This window comes from Barbus barbus (genome assembly GCF_936440315.1).
Source record: "Barbus barbus genome assembly, chromosome: 22".
NCBI classification, from domain to species: Eukaryota; Metazoa; Chordata; class Actinopteri; order Cypriniformes; family Cyprinidae; genus Barbus; species Barbus barbus.
The window spans coordinates 12,139,237-12,152,463 of NC_136750.1; the positions used below are offsets into that span (position 1 = coordinate 12,139,237).

At 47.3% G+C, this 13,227-nt stretch overlaps 1 pseudogene across 1 annotated transcript; it reads left to right on the top strand.

The window, feature by feature from the left end:
• Positions 1-1,481: 1,481 nt before the first annotated feature.
• On the top strand, positions 1,482-4,876 carry LOC306888231 (extracellular calcium-sensing receptor-like; annotated as a pseudogene). Its single transcript has 5 exons — positions 1,482-1,520; positions 2,115-2,331; positions 2,450-2,566; positions 2,819-3,295; positions 4,435-4,876. The product of its transcript is annotated as an extracellular calcium-sensing receptor-like (transcript).
• Positions 4,877-13,227: the final 8,351 nt, after the last annotated feature.

Consider the following 13,227-nt stretch of genomic DNA (forward strand, 5'->3'; position numbering starts at 1 on the left):
GTCGGGCCCGTTACCTACAGGGTCCGCCAGGCGGGCCGGCGGAAAGCAGACCAACTATATCACATCAACCTGCTGAAGAAATGGGTGGGGACAAGGGACCAGCTCGCCGCCCTTGCCACCGTGGACCCCGTGGTAGTGGATGTTGATCCACAGCTGTCGGCGGCTCAGAAGACAGAGCTGCAGAAGACAGAGCTGCAGAACCTGCTCGGTCAGTTCCCCGATGTGTTCTCCCCAAACCCCGGGCGGACCCAGATCCTCAAACACGAGATTCACACACCAGCCGGAGTCATCGTCCGGCAACGGCCCTACCGCATCCCAGAGACTCGTCGGCAGGCTATTGAGGAAGAGATCAAACAAATGCTGAAGTTAGGGGTGATTGAACCATCTAACAGTCCTTGGTCCAGCCCTATCGTCATGGTACCAAAACCAGTTGGCACCCTCCGCTTCTGCAACGACTTCCGCCGCTTAAACAAAGTTTCGGAGTTCGACGGATACCCAATGCCTCGGGTGGATGAGCTCCTCGATCGCCTGGGAAGGACCCGGTACATCTCCACGCTGGACTTGGCGAAAGGATACTGGCAAGTGCCCCTCTCCGAAGCAGCCAAGCCCAAAACGACCTTCAGTACCCGCGGTGGGCAGTGGCAGTACCGGACCCTTCCCTTCGGCCTGCACGGGGCTCCGGCCACGTCCAGCGCATGATGGACATCCTACTGCGGCCCCACCAGTCCTATGCCGCGGCGTTGGGAAGACCACCTAGACTGTCTGCGGAGGATGCTATTGGAGCTGCGTAGGGCTGGGCTTACCGCCAACCCCCGGAAATGTCACCTGGGCCTGTCCGAGGCAAAGTACCTGGGATTCCAGGTCGGGCGGGGCTTCATCAAGCCCCAGGAAAAGGTGGAAGCAGTCCGGTCCTCCCCGAAACCCAGCACGAAGTCCCAGGTACGAGCCTTTTTGGGGTTGGCAGGGTACTATCGCTGTTTCATCCCTAACTTCTCCTCCTTAGTTGCCCCCCTGACAGACCTGACCAGGAAGGGGCAGCCAGAAAACGTGTACTGGACACCTGAAGCCGAAGAGGCGTTTACGAGAGTGAAGATGGCGCTCACCTCGGAGCCGGTCCTGCGAGCCCCTGACTTCAGCTGCCCCTTCCTGCTGCAGACGGATGCCTCCGACACGGGACTTGGAGCCGTCCTGTCCCAAGTGCAGGGAGGTGAGGAGCATCCCATCCTGTACATCAGCAGAAAGCTGACCCCAGCCGAAAGGAACTACGCCACTGTCGAAAAAGCAAGCTCTGGCCATCAAGTGGGCAGTCCTGGAGCTGTGCTACTATCTCTTGGGCCGGAAGTTCCCCCTCATCACAGACCATGCACCCCTTCAATGGATGGCCTGGGCCAAGGACACGAACGCCAGGGTGACGCGGTGGTTCCTCGCGCTCCAGGACTTCCACTTTGAAGTGTGACATCGGGCTGGAGCAGCCAACTCCAATGCGGACGGCCTCTCCCAGATCTGGTCAGCTTATGCAGGTCTGTCGGGGGTCACTCCCCACCCACCCCTGATATCACCCCTACTAACACCATATTATTCTGCCAGGCCAGGACAATGCTTGGGGGGGGGGGGATGTGACGAGCGTCCCTTGTCAGCCGGGCTGGATATAAACGGCGTACCACAGAGGAAGGTTGAGAAGCCTCTCCATGAGACAGCGACCTAATCCTCTGTTCTCTTTCTCCCTCCAGACAGCAGTGTGTGACCGATCTGCACCGCCACGAGCAGCGCACGGACTCACCCACACCTGGACACGCTTCAGAGCACCGCCACAAGGAAGACCGCCATCACCGCCCACGTATTTGCACTGTTGTAAATAAAATCCATCCTCCGGGACCTTCACCTAAGCTTTGCTTGTCGCGTGTTCCTTCCACCCTGCCACACCATATGCAATAAATATACAAAGTACACACACATATATTACGTAGACAAAAACTTTTATTTTGGATGTGATTAATCGTAATTAATTATTTGACAGCACTAAAATAAATAGATACAAAATTTACCTAGACAATTATTTCTGGATGACACTGTATAACAATTTATCAGTTACATCTAATATGTATTTTTACTAGGTGGTTGAGGTTCTGAAAAAGGTAAATTTCACTGTAAAGTTTGGAGATCATGTTTGGTTTGACAGCACAGGTGCTGCAGTAGCCCAATATGAAGTTGTAAACTGGCAGCAGGACTCCAATGGATCAATCCAATTTAAACCAGTGGGATAATATGATGCCTCACTGCCCCCTAACCAACACTTTGTGGTTAACACTGAAAGCATACTCTGGGCTGAAGGTAAATGTCAATAACAATTTTTGTTCAGAGTTTAAACTGGGTAGCCATAATGCCAAAATCATACATAAATACATAATATGTACAGAGTAAGTATATATAATTATATTTCTCAATGTAGAAGCCAAGGTCTGTGAGAGCTGTCCTCCAGGCACTAGGAAGGCAGCACAGAAAGGAAGACCTGTCTGCTGTTATGATTGTATTCCATGTGCAGAAGGAGAAATCAATAATGAAACAGGTAATCTTCAGTTCATTTCAAAGTTCCAAAGAAAATTGGTTAGTTGCTCTTTTTGTGGTCTTCTTCTGCTCTTCAGGGTGCAGTTTTTTTTTTTATCAAAGAAGTTCATAAAATAATATCTATCTATCTATCTATCTATCTATCTATCTATCTATCTATCTATCTATCTATCTATCTATCTATCTATCTATCTATCTATCTATCTATCTATCTATCTATCTCTAACCATAGTAAACACAACTTCCTTTCCAGATTCAAATAACTGCAAACAGTGTCCAGGGGAATACTGGTCTAATGTTGAGAAAAATAAATGTGTGCTAAAGGCTGCAGAGTTTCTCTCATTCACAGAAGTTATGGGTATAGTGCTAGTCTTTTTCTCACTGTTTGGAGTAGGATTAACTGCACTGGTGGCCTTCCTGTTTTACAGCAAGAAGGACACCCCCATAGTAAAAGTTAACAACTCAGAGCTGAGCTTCCTGCTGCTTTTCTCATTGTCTATGTGTTTCCTCTGTTCATTTACTTTCATTGGTCGACCCACTGAGTGGTCCTGTATGTAGCGACTAACAGCGTTTGCGATCACTTTTGTTCTCTGTATCTCTTGTGTTCTTGGGAAAACAATAGTGGTGTCAATGGCCTTCAGGGCTACACTTCCAGGAAGTAATGAACTTCATGAAACGGTTTGGGCCTGCACAACAACGACTCAGTGTTCTTGCCTTTACACTTATGCAGGTTCGGTAACACTTTAGAATACTGATCCTTTGTTAATGGGTAACTACACAGGAACAAGTCACTAATGCACTATAAACATTGTAGTAACTACTATGACCTAACAAGAAACTCTGATTATTGATTTAGTAAGTAATAGCGCTCAGTTGAAACTGGTAGTTGACTATTAGCTAATCAATAACTAATATATCTTTTAATATATCCTGGAGAACTACTCAGGACTACTGTTTACATGTTCATAATTAATGTGAATTATGCATAATGTATAATTAATTCTAAAATGAAGATCATGGTAACCTACTAGTAATGTCTCAAGAATTATCAAACTCTTCTACTGGAACTACTAACTACTAGGATCAGTATTCTAAAGTGAAAAGCATCATAACTCCCTAATATTGACTGATGTCATTTTAAGCTTTTGAGATATATGTAAGGGTTTGGATAGTAATGACTCAAGTGTTACTACACCCTTCTGAAGAAACTACTAATTATTTGGATCAGTATTCTAAAGTGAAGATCACGGTAACCCACTATGATTTAAGTGTTACCAAATCTAGCAAGATGAATTACTAACCAAAACCTTACAAAAACCTTAAAAGCTTACATTGATTTCAGTAATTACTAGGGAGTTATCACGATCTTCACTTTAGAATACTGTAACTCTTTTAACTAGTAACTCCTTTAAAAGGATGTAGTAACACCTGAATAATTACCATCCATTGCTTTACAAAACTCTCAAAAGCTTACAATGATTTCAGTAGTTACTAGGGAGTTATCATGATCTTCACTTTAGAATACTGATCCAAATAAGTAGTAATTTCTTCGGAAGAATTTGGTAATTCTTGAGTCATTACTAGTGGGTTACCATGACCTTTACTTTAGAATTAATTATTCATTATGTATTATTCATATTAATTATGAAACTGTCTACAGTAGTTCTTAGGGAGGTATGAAAAAATAATAGTTACTGATTAGCTAATAGTGAACTACCGCATTCGACTAAACACTATTACTTACTAATTCATTAATCAGAGTTTCTTGTTAGTTACTAATAGTTACTAGAGTGCTAATATTGCGTTACTCATGTGTTCTTGTGTAGTTATTCATTAATGATGGAGCAGTATTCTAAAATGTTACCACAGGTTCTTATCTGTGTGCTTTTCCTTTCAACAATATTAAATATTATCAGGAAAATATAATTCTTGAGTGCAATCTGGGTTCAACTATAGGTTTCTGGGCTGTGCTGGGTTATATTGGTCTACTGTCTGTCTTGTGTTTCATTCTGGCTTTTCTGGCTCGCACACTGTCTGATAACTTCAAAGAAGCTAAATTCATCACATTCAGTATGCTCATATTTTGTGCTGTATGGATCACATTTATACCAGCATATGTCAGTTCATATTTATACCAGCATATGTCAGTTCTCCTGGAAAATGTACTGTAGCTGTGGAGATATTTTCCATTTTATCCTTAAGCACTGGCTTACTTTTCTTCTTATTTGCACATAAATGCTATATCATCCTGCTTAAGCCTGAACAAAATACAAAGCAACGCATGATGGAAAAAACAACAACATCTAATTGACAAATAAAACAATATGACTATATTAGCATTATACACTATTATAGAATATTACAAAAACTATATATATATATATATATATATATATATATATATATATGTTTGTTGTTGTTGTATTGTTGCTGTTGTTTGCAGGAAAATGTGTGTGCTTGTGTGCACCTGGTGAGTTTGTGGCTCACCTGAGTTTTGCAAGTCTCCAAAACATGAAAAGACGCAAATAAGAAACCCTTTAATTAAAGCCTAGTTGGAAGATACACCATTTTAGTGTCATAAACATTTGGGGGGCAAAATTGTAAACATCACAAGGAATGAACAAAATACATGATGCAACTGATTTTTAATTGAGCTGTGATAATTGAATTGTTTACGGATGGTTACTTAACTGCCACAAGTATGATTTACAATACACACTCTCAATGAGGTGCATATAATAAAAAAATAAAAAACGAAAGGTTAAATGTTGTATATTGTCATATTGTGGAATTGCAAGTCACAAGAATTGTATTTATGCAAGTCACATGTGAGTACAAATTTCCTCTTATTGATCACCTGAGTTCACCTGTTTACGTTCCTCAGCGTCATTGATCAAGATGGATTGACAAGTTTGCTCCAAGGGCTTAGCTCAAAGAACTTATACTGACAAGAAGTGAAAGTTAATAGAACGTTCCATTGCAACAGCAGCGCCCAGCAGCAGCCCTACGCTTCCGCCATTTTGAAGGGAAAGGGACTCAGCAATCCACTTTTTGCTGTCGCTATTGCAAATATCTGCAGCTTTGTTTGAAAAAAAACGTACATTAAAGGTGCAATAGGAGATCTCGGAATATGCTAACTTTAGCCTGATAGGACTGAAAGCGAACATCCCACCCTCCCTGCAATCGCCTTCCAAAGCCACGTCCGCTGAACGCACATAGGCTCATAGAGCAGAATACCAGAGACAACATTACTAGATCAACGGTTTACAATTACAGTCCTCGTCCTCCCCGCTCTATACATGTCATAGGTATATCTTATCACGTCCGACGGTTGTTCTGTTCGACCGTAAGTCATAAGTGCCCTGCGAAGTGGACATCACCATATATTCCGCCATGATTCCAGTTCAAAGCATATGTTCCATTCAAAGGGCATTAAAGTGTGCGAGACGTGAATTTAAATTGTATTTATTTACAGAGGTATATTATGTCACACTTCACACTTCTCTAGTAATTTCGTCTGTGTGTGAAGACGCTGCGTAGCGCAAATCTGTGAGTGAATGTTCCGAAGTGAAATAAACTTTCCCTAGATTTTCCCTGCTCAGGGAATAGGGAGTAATGAACACTGTGTAGGGAGCATGTCAATCGGAACACAGTTCATGCATGTATCTCTCTTCTAACGAGCTGGTTATCTGAATCAGTTGTATTAACTAAGCGAGACATGCGAAATCAAAACAGAGTGGGGGGAGCGAGGACTGGAATTGGGAACCGCTTGGCTACATAATGTGTCATTCAACGGTGAGAAAACTTTATAGCACAGTTAGTAAAAGTAAAATACCAGGAAGGAAGATTGGGTTGTTAAAGTTTGCCTGCCATTCTCACTCTGTCTGCACAGCGTGCGTGAACGCGCTGATGACATATCGTGTCTGCGCGAACAGGGTGCGCAGATGTATGCAAAGACATACGTTGACAGGCAGGTAGGAAAGCCAATTAAAACAGTCGGACCGAGCGTTTTGATTGGACGAACATTTCTTGGTCCTACACCTTCCACAGAATATATAAATACAGATAAATACATCTAGACCACTTAACTTAATGGAAGACTGTAAACAAAAAACGTTTTTTTAATGTAAAAAAACCCCCAAAAAAACACATACAGCAATTTTCTCCAAAATTATTTAATGATTTAATTAAGACAGACAAAGCAATGCATCATATTGTAGATCATCATGTTTGTAGTGTGTTTCAGGGGATTAAAACGTACAATATATATTTTAGACCTAGTGGAACAATAGTAACTAATAATATAATAATAGTAAATGTGTAAAGTTGCATAAGCTCATTCTAACTTAGTGTCATAAATCATTGTAATTGTTTCTAAGGCTAGGACCTGCACTTCCTAAAAGGATTTAAATTTACTATAAGACTGAAAACAGTTAAAGTTAGCAGGTGCATAAGATAGTGCTATGTCCCACTTCAAAACACACAGTACTTTTTTGTTATAATAATTATCTGTCAGGGTCTAATGTGACCCAGAAACTGCTAAATGCAATTCAGCAGTAAAACACAAATTCAACCATTTAAAAACATTAAAAAGGCTTTAATTATAAAATGACCAAATACGTTAATATAAATATATATTAAAAATGAACAAATGCACTACAATATAAACATTAACACACTTTTTAAACCACAAAATAACAAGTAAATTACATTTACTGTATATTATATGTATATGAAAAACATTATGTGTCATAATTCACTTACATTTTACGGCTTTCTCTTACGTGTTTATAGTGATTTTATGTGTCAGAGCTTCCCACACGGCAGTGTTACCACACAATAAATATTATTATTAAACTCAGATTGCACATATTGAATTGTCTTAGCAGGTGTAATGCTACAACAGCGTGCTCAGTTTGATTCACAAACAAATGACTCATTTAAATGGTTAAGTGAATCAAATTAGAGAGCCACTCATATAGACCAGCACAATCCAACTCCTATGATTCAATAGCAATCACTCGTTGAAAAAAAAAACGAATCAAATTAATTCTTGCAAACAAAATGGAATTTAACACAAAATGTAATTAGCTAACATTATCGTGCACTGGATACAGCTCATCAGTTTCTTATATAAAAAAAAAAAAAAATCACATATCGTTTTTCTAAAGAGGCCGCGCCTCATCAACACTCAATATATTCGGTAATCAATAGTTTTTCTGACGTTATGTTATCATCGCAAACCTTCTAATAGAAACCATCTAAAAACGTACTCTGTTACTTTTAGCACGGCGTGATTGAATTGTGTTCCCATAGCGTCTTTAGCAAGACGCAGTACGAGTGGAGTATCGATAGGGAACGTACTCGGTTACTATCGTAACCTCGGTTCCCTAAGATACGGAACGAGTACTGCAGACGCTATGGGAAAAAGCCTTTCTTCTCCTTTACTGAAGCCTTATTCAATCACGCAGTGAAACTGCACGATCATTGGTTCGTGCAGTGTGTTAAAACGAACCAATGTGTCGGCAGTGGAGCTGCACGAGCCTATTGTGATGGAGCCCGCCAGAATGGGCGGGGTTATCTGGCTATATAATCGGCCGTCTCGCCATAGGATCCTCAGGTTTACTTCGACTGAAGCGACGACTGAGTCGTGCAGCTACCTGGCACGGCAAAGTACGCAGTACTCGTTCCGTATCTCAGGGAACCGAGGTTACGATAGTAACCGAGTACGTTCCCTATCGATACTCCACTCGTACTGCGTCTTGCTAAAGACGCTATGGGAACACAATTCAATCACGCCGTGCTATGGTAGAGGAACGACATATAAAACTTTGCAAATGTGGACGGCGAGGCCCAGCCGGCCGCCGCACAAATGTCTGTAATGGACACACAGCTAGACCAGGCCCATGACGAGGCAATGCCTCTAGTCGAATGGGCTCGTACTCCAATGGGGCAGCGTAACGGCATCCACTATCCACTTAGAGAGTCTCTGCTTCGTGACCGGAAGCCCTTTGGCGCGGTTACCGAAACTAACAAAGAGCTGTTCCGTGCGCCTGATGGAGGCGGAACGCTCAAAGTAGATCCGTAGGGCTCTAACAGGGCATAACAAAATTAACTCCCGGTCCACCTCGGAGGGAGAAAGCGCGGAGAGTGTGATGACCTGAGCTCTGAACGGAGTGGAAAGTACCTTAGGTACGTATCCATGCCTTGGTTTTAGGACGACCTTGGAGTCGTTTCCAGGCAGGCAGGGCTCACAGATAGTGCCTGCAGGTCTCCTACTCGCTTGACTGACGCTAATGCTAGTAGCAGAGCAGTCTTCAGCGACAGTGACCGAAGGTTCGTGGACTGGAGCGGCTCAAAAGGAGGGCCCCTCAGGGCCCTCAGCACAGTGGGTAATTCCCACGTAGGGACAGTAAGGGGCCGAGGCGGATTCAGCCTCTTGGCACCCCTCAGAAAGCGGACGACAGCATTGTCCCTGCCCACTGATTTGCCCGCAATAGGTTCGTGAAAGGCCGCTATTGCATGCCTCATGCAGAATCACCGCCAACTCAGAAGCAGGGGGGTCCTCACCGCGGTTTAGACACCATTCGGAGAAAACCGCCCATTTAAGGGCATAGAGGCGTCTCGTAGACGGGGCTCTAGCCTCAGAAATGGTATTTAGCACTCGCTCTGGGAGGCTGGTAGGCTCCCGTTGAGCGGCCAGAGGTGAAGCGCCCACAGTTCGGGACGAGGGTGCCACAATAAACCGTTCGCCTGAGAGAGGAGGTCTCGTCTCAGGGGCATGGGCCAGGCGGCTGCGGTTAGCAGCTGGGTCAGCTCTGACATCCAAGGCTGGTTCTCCCACAGGGGGGCCACCAACAAGACCTTGTGTCGTTGATCCCTGATTCGCCTGATGACCTGAGGAATCAGAGCGATCGGAGGAAATGCATAAAGGAGGAGGTTGGGCCAGTCGTGGGCCAACGCATCCTTGACCTTTGAATAATAGGCTGGGCAGTGAGAGTTGTCTTTGGAGGCGAAAAGGTCTACTTCGGCCTTGCCAAAGATTCTCCAGATCATTTGAACCGTCTGCGGATGGAGAATCCACACTTCTGAGGGGACGTTGCTCCGTGATAACATATCCACTCCTCGGTTCAATCTGCCCGGCAAATGTGCTGCTCTCAGTGAGCGCAAGTTGAGCTGAGCCCACTCCAGAAGTTGCTCTACCATAAGGAAGAGGCGCTTCGAGGAGAGACCTCCCTGGTGATTTACGTAGGACACCACTGACATGTTGTCCGAGCGGATCAGCACATGTTGTTCCTTTAGCTCTGGCAGGAAAAACTGGCAGGCTCGACACACTGCTAGCATTTCTAAGCAGTTGATGTGGAGGTTCCGCTCCGCCTTCGACCAAAGGCCAAAGGTCGGTTTGCCTTCGCACAGCGCCCCCCAACCCATGTTGGTGGCATCTGTCGTGACAACTTTCCTGCTGCAGACCATCCCTATGGTCACACCCTTTCTGAACCATCGTGGGTTCTTCCAGGGGGCCAGGGCCGTTACACAGGCCTGGCTCACCCTGATGTGTAGGCGACCGTGTCGCCATGCGTGGGGCGGAACCCGTGGTTTCAACCAGCGCTGAAGGGGCCGCATGCGAAGCAGGCCCAACTGTAGCACCGGCGATGCTGCTACCATGAGGCCCAGCATCCTCTGAAACGCTTTGACGGGGCGAGCGGTGCCGCTCTGGAAGGAGGCTGTGAGGTTTTGAATGGCCAGAGCGCGTTCTGGCGCTAGCACAGCTCTCATCTGAGCTGAGTCCAAAACTGTTCCCAGAAACGACACCCGTCGGCTGGGAAACAGCGCGCTCTTGGCAAAATTGACCCTGAGCCCCAGGCATTCTAGGTGGCTGAGGAGGAGGGCTTTGTGTGAGAGTAGTTGTACCTCTGACTGGGCCAGAATGAGCCAGTCGTCGAGGTAATTGAGAATGCGGATTCCCATCTGCCTGAGAGGGGAAAGAGCCGCGGCCAGGGACAGTCCAAAAGGAAGGACCGTGTACTGATAAGCCACTCCCTCGAAGGCGAATCTCAAGAATTGTCTGTGATGGGGGCTATCTGGACGTGAAAGTATGCGTCTTTCAGGTCCAGGGAACAGAACCAGTCCTCTGAGCGAATTTGCACGAGGATCTGCTTCAGTGTGATCATCTTGAACGACCTCCTCATGAGGGCGAGATTCAGGCATCTGGGAGATCGAGGATGGGCCGGAGGCTGCCATCCTTCTTGGGAACGAGGAAGTAACGGCTGTAAAAGCCTGATTCGCTCTGAGCTGGAGGAACCATTTCTATGGCTCCTTTTTCCAGCAGCGTCATCACTTCTGCATGTAGAACGTGAGCATTCTCGCCGTCTACAGAAGTGGAGACCACGCTGCTGAAGCGCGGGAGTCTGCGAGCGAATTGGAGTGAGTAACCTCGTTCTAGTATCCGTATAACCCATTCTGACACTCCGGGGATGGCCCTCCAGGCATCGGCCCGCGTGGCAAGGGGTCGGATAAACTCGAGCGATCGACTGCACGGAGGCAGGACGCTCGTGAGGGAAGGAAGAGGAAATTTGCTCTCTCTTTGAGAATGTTTGTGTTTTATTCTGCCCATTATAACAACGGACGGTTGCAAGGACGCTTGTACGGGCCCTGTGTTTGCAAAAGAAACAATGTGCTCTGCACCCAGCAATGAGCGGGGTGGCAAGAGGTTTTTTAAGAGAGGCTGCTTGGCGGGCGGTCCGGCCGCGGCTGGACTCGGCCCTCTCCTCTTCCTGGCCTGCAGATCAGGAAGACGCCGGAGGCGCAGGGTCCAACACAATCCTGGGTCGGGGGCCCTGGCGCTTCGGAAGGGGGTAACGTCTGGCTGAACGGGAACGCCCCCGCGTCTGCTGAGCCTTGTCAGGCTGAGGGGCGGAGGCGAGAGGTGAGGGCTTCGCAGGCTGCTTAGTCGGCGCAGGCTTGGGGCGACTAGCGGTAGCAGAAGAGCTCAAACGCTTGGGCAGGAAGTGTCGCATGGCCTGCGACACCTTCTGTGCTTCCGTGAAGCGCTCAGGGAAACCTTCCACCGCAGGTCCAAAGAGGCCGCTGGGTGAAATCGGAGCATCGAGGAAGGAGACCTTGTCTGCGTCCTTGATCTCCGTCAGCATGAGCCAAAGGTGGCGCTCGAGCACCACTAGGCTGGCCATGGACCGTCCAATCGCCTGGGCAGTGGTCTTGGTGGCGCGCAAAGCCAGGTCTGTTGCACTTCTCAGTTCCCTGAGAGTGGCAGGATCAGGATCAGACTCGTCCAAATCAGCGAGGAGTTTGGCCTGATAAACCTGTAGAACCGCCATAGAGTGAAGCGCCGAAGCCGCTTGTCCAGCTGAAGCATAGGAGCGTCCAGCGAGTGCTGAAGTGGTCCTGCATGGCTTGGATGGGTGGGTGGCTTTAGCCTTCCAGCCGATGGCAGTGGGTGGGCAGAGATGGGCAGCCACTGACTCATCTATCTGAGGCATCTTCTCGTATCCCTTTTCTTCAGCGCCATCAATTGAAGTGAGGGCGGATGAAGCGGAAGTACGGAGGCGGACGGAGTAGGGGGCACGCCACGATTTCGTCAGCTCGTCGTGAACTTCAGGGAAGAAAGGCGAGGGTCGCTGTCGAGGGGCCTAACGGCGCCCCGGCAGGAACCACTCATCGAGACGGCTGCGAGAGGGCTCCTCTGGCAGAGACCAATCCAGTCCCAGCTCTTCGACTGCTCTGGAGAGGACACGGAAGAGCTCGGCGTCCATCCCAGCTGAAGCGGTGCTGGGCGCTGAAGAATACGGGAGGGCGGAGTCTACAGCAGAGCCCGACAGCTCCTCTGCATCAGAAGCTGCCAATGACATGCTGTCATCGGCAGCTCTTCATCACTTTTCCCTAATGAGACCAGATCGCTCGCGGCAGCGGAGGGACGCTGGTCAGGCTGGGAAAAAAGGACAGGAGAATGCTCTCTCTGTGGCAAAAACGAGGCATGCGGGTCTCGAGCCGGCGTGAGCTCGCTCTCAGCCGAGCGCTGAAATCCTCTGCCCCGCCGTTTTTTCCTCACAGGTGCCTGGGAGGAAGGAAACGGGAGGGCGCGAGGGGCGGGATCGCTCTCTGAAAAGAAAGCGATCCGCGAGTGCAGAGAGGCGAGACTGAAACGCTCGCAGAGCGAGCATTCAGTGTCAGCGAGCGCGGCATCTGCATGGGATTTCCCCAAGCAGGAAACGCACTCGCTGTGGCCGTCATCGCAATGTCGGCCAGGCATTTGAAACAACGCCTGAAATTTGTCTCTTTTAGAGCACGTGTGAATTCGCCAGATGGCGGCAACGAACAGACCGGGGCTTCTGCGGGACTGGAGCGCGATGAAGCGTCGTCTCATCAGGCAGGAGGTCTCTGGCTCAGCTGCGAGGCGTGTCAACGGCGATGGCGGCTTCTTGGGATCAGCGAAGGCGAGATGTCGTCGCTGAAGGAGAAGAAATCTGAGGATCCTATGGCGAGCCGGCCGATTATATAGCCAGATAACCCCGCCCATTCTGGCGGGCTCTGTCACCATAGGCACGTGCAGCTCCACTGCCAACACATTGGTTCGTTTTAACACACTGCACGAACCAATGATCGTGCAGTTTCACTGCGTGATTGAATTAGGCTTCAGTAAAGGAG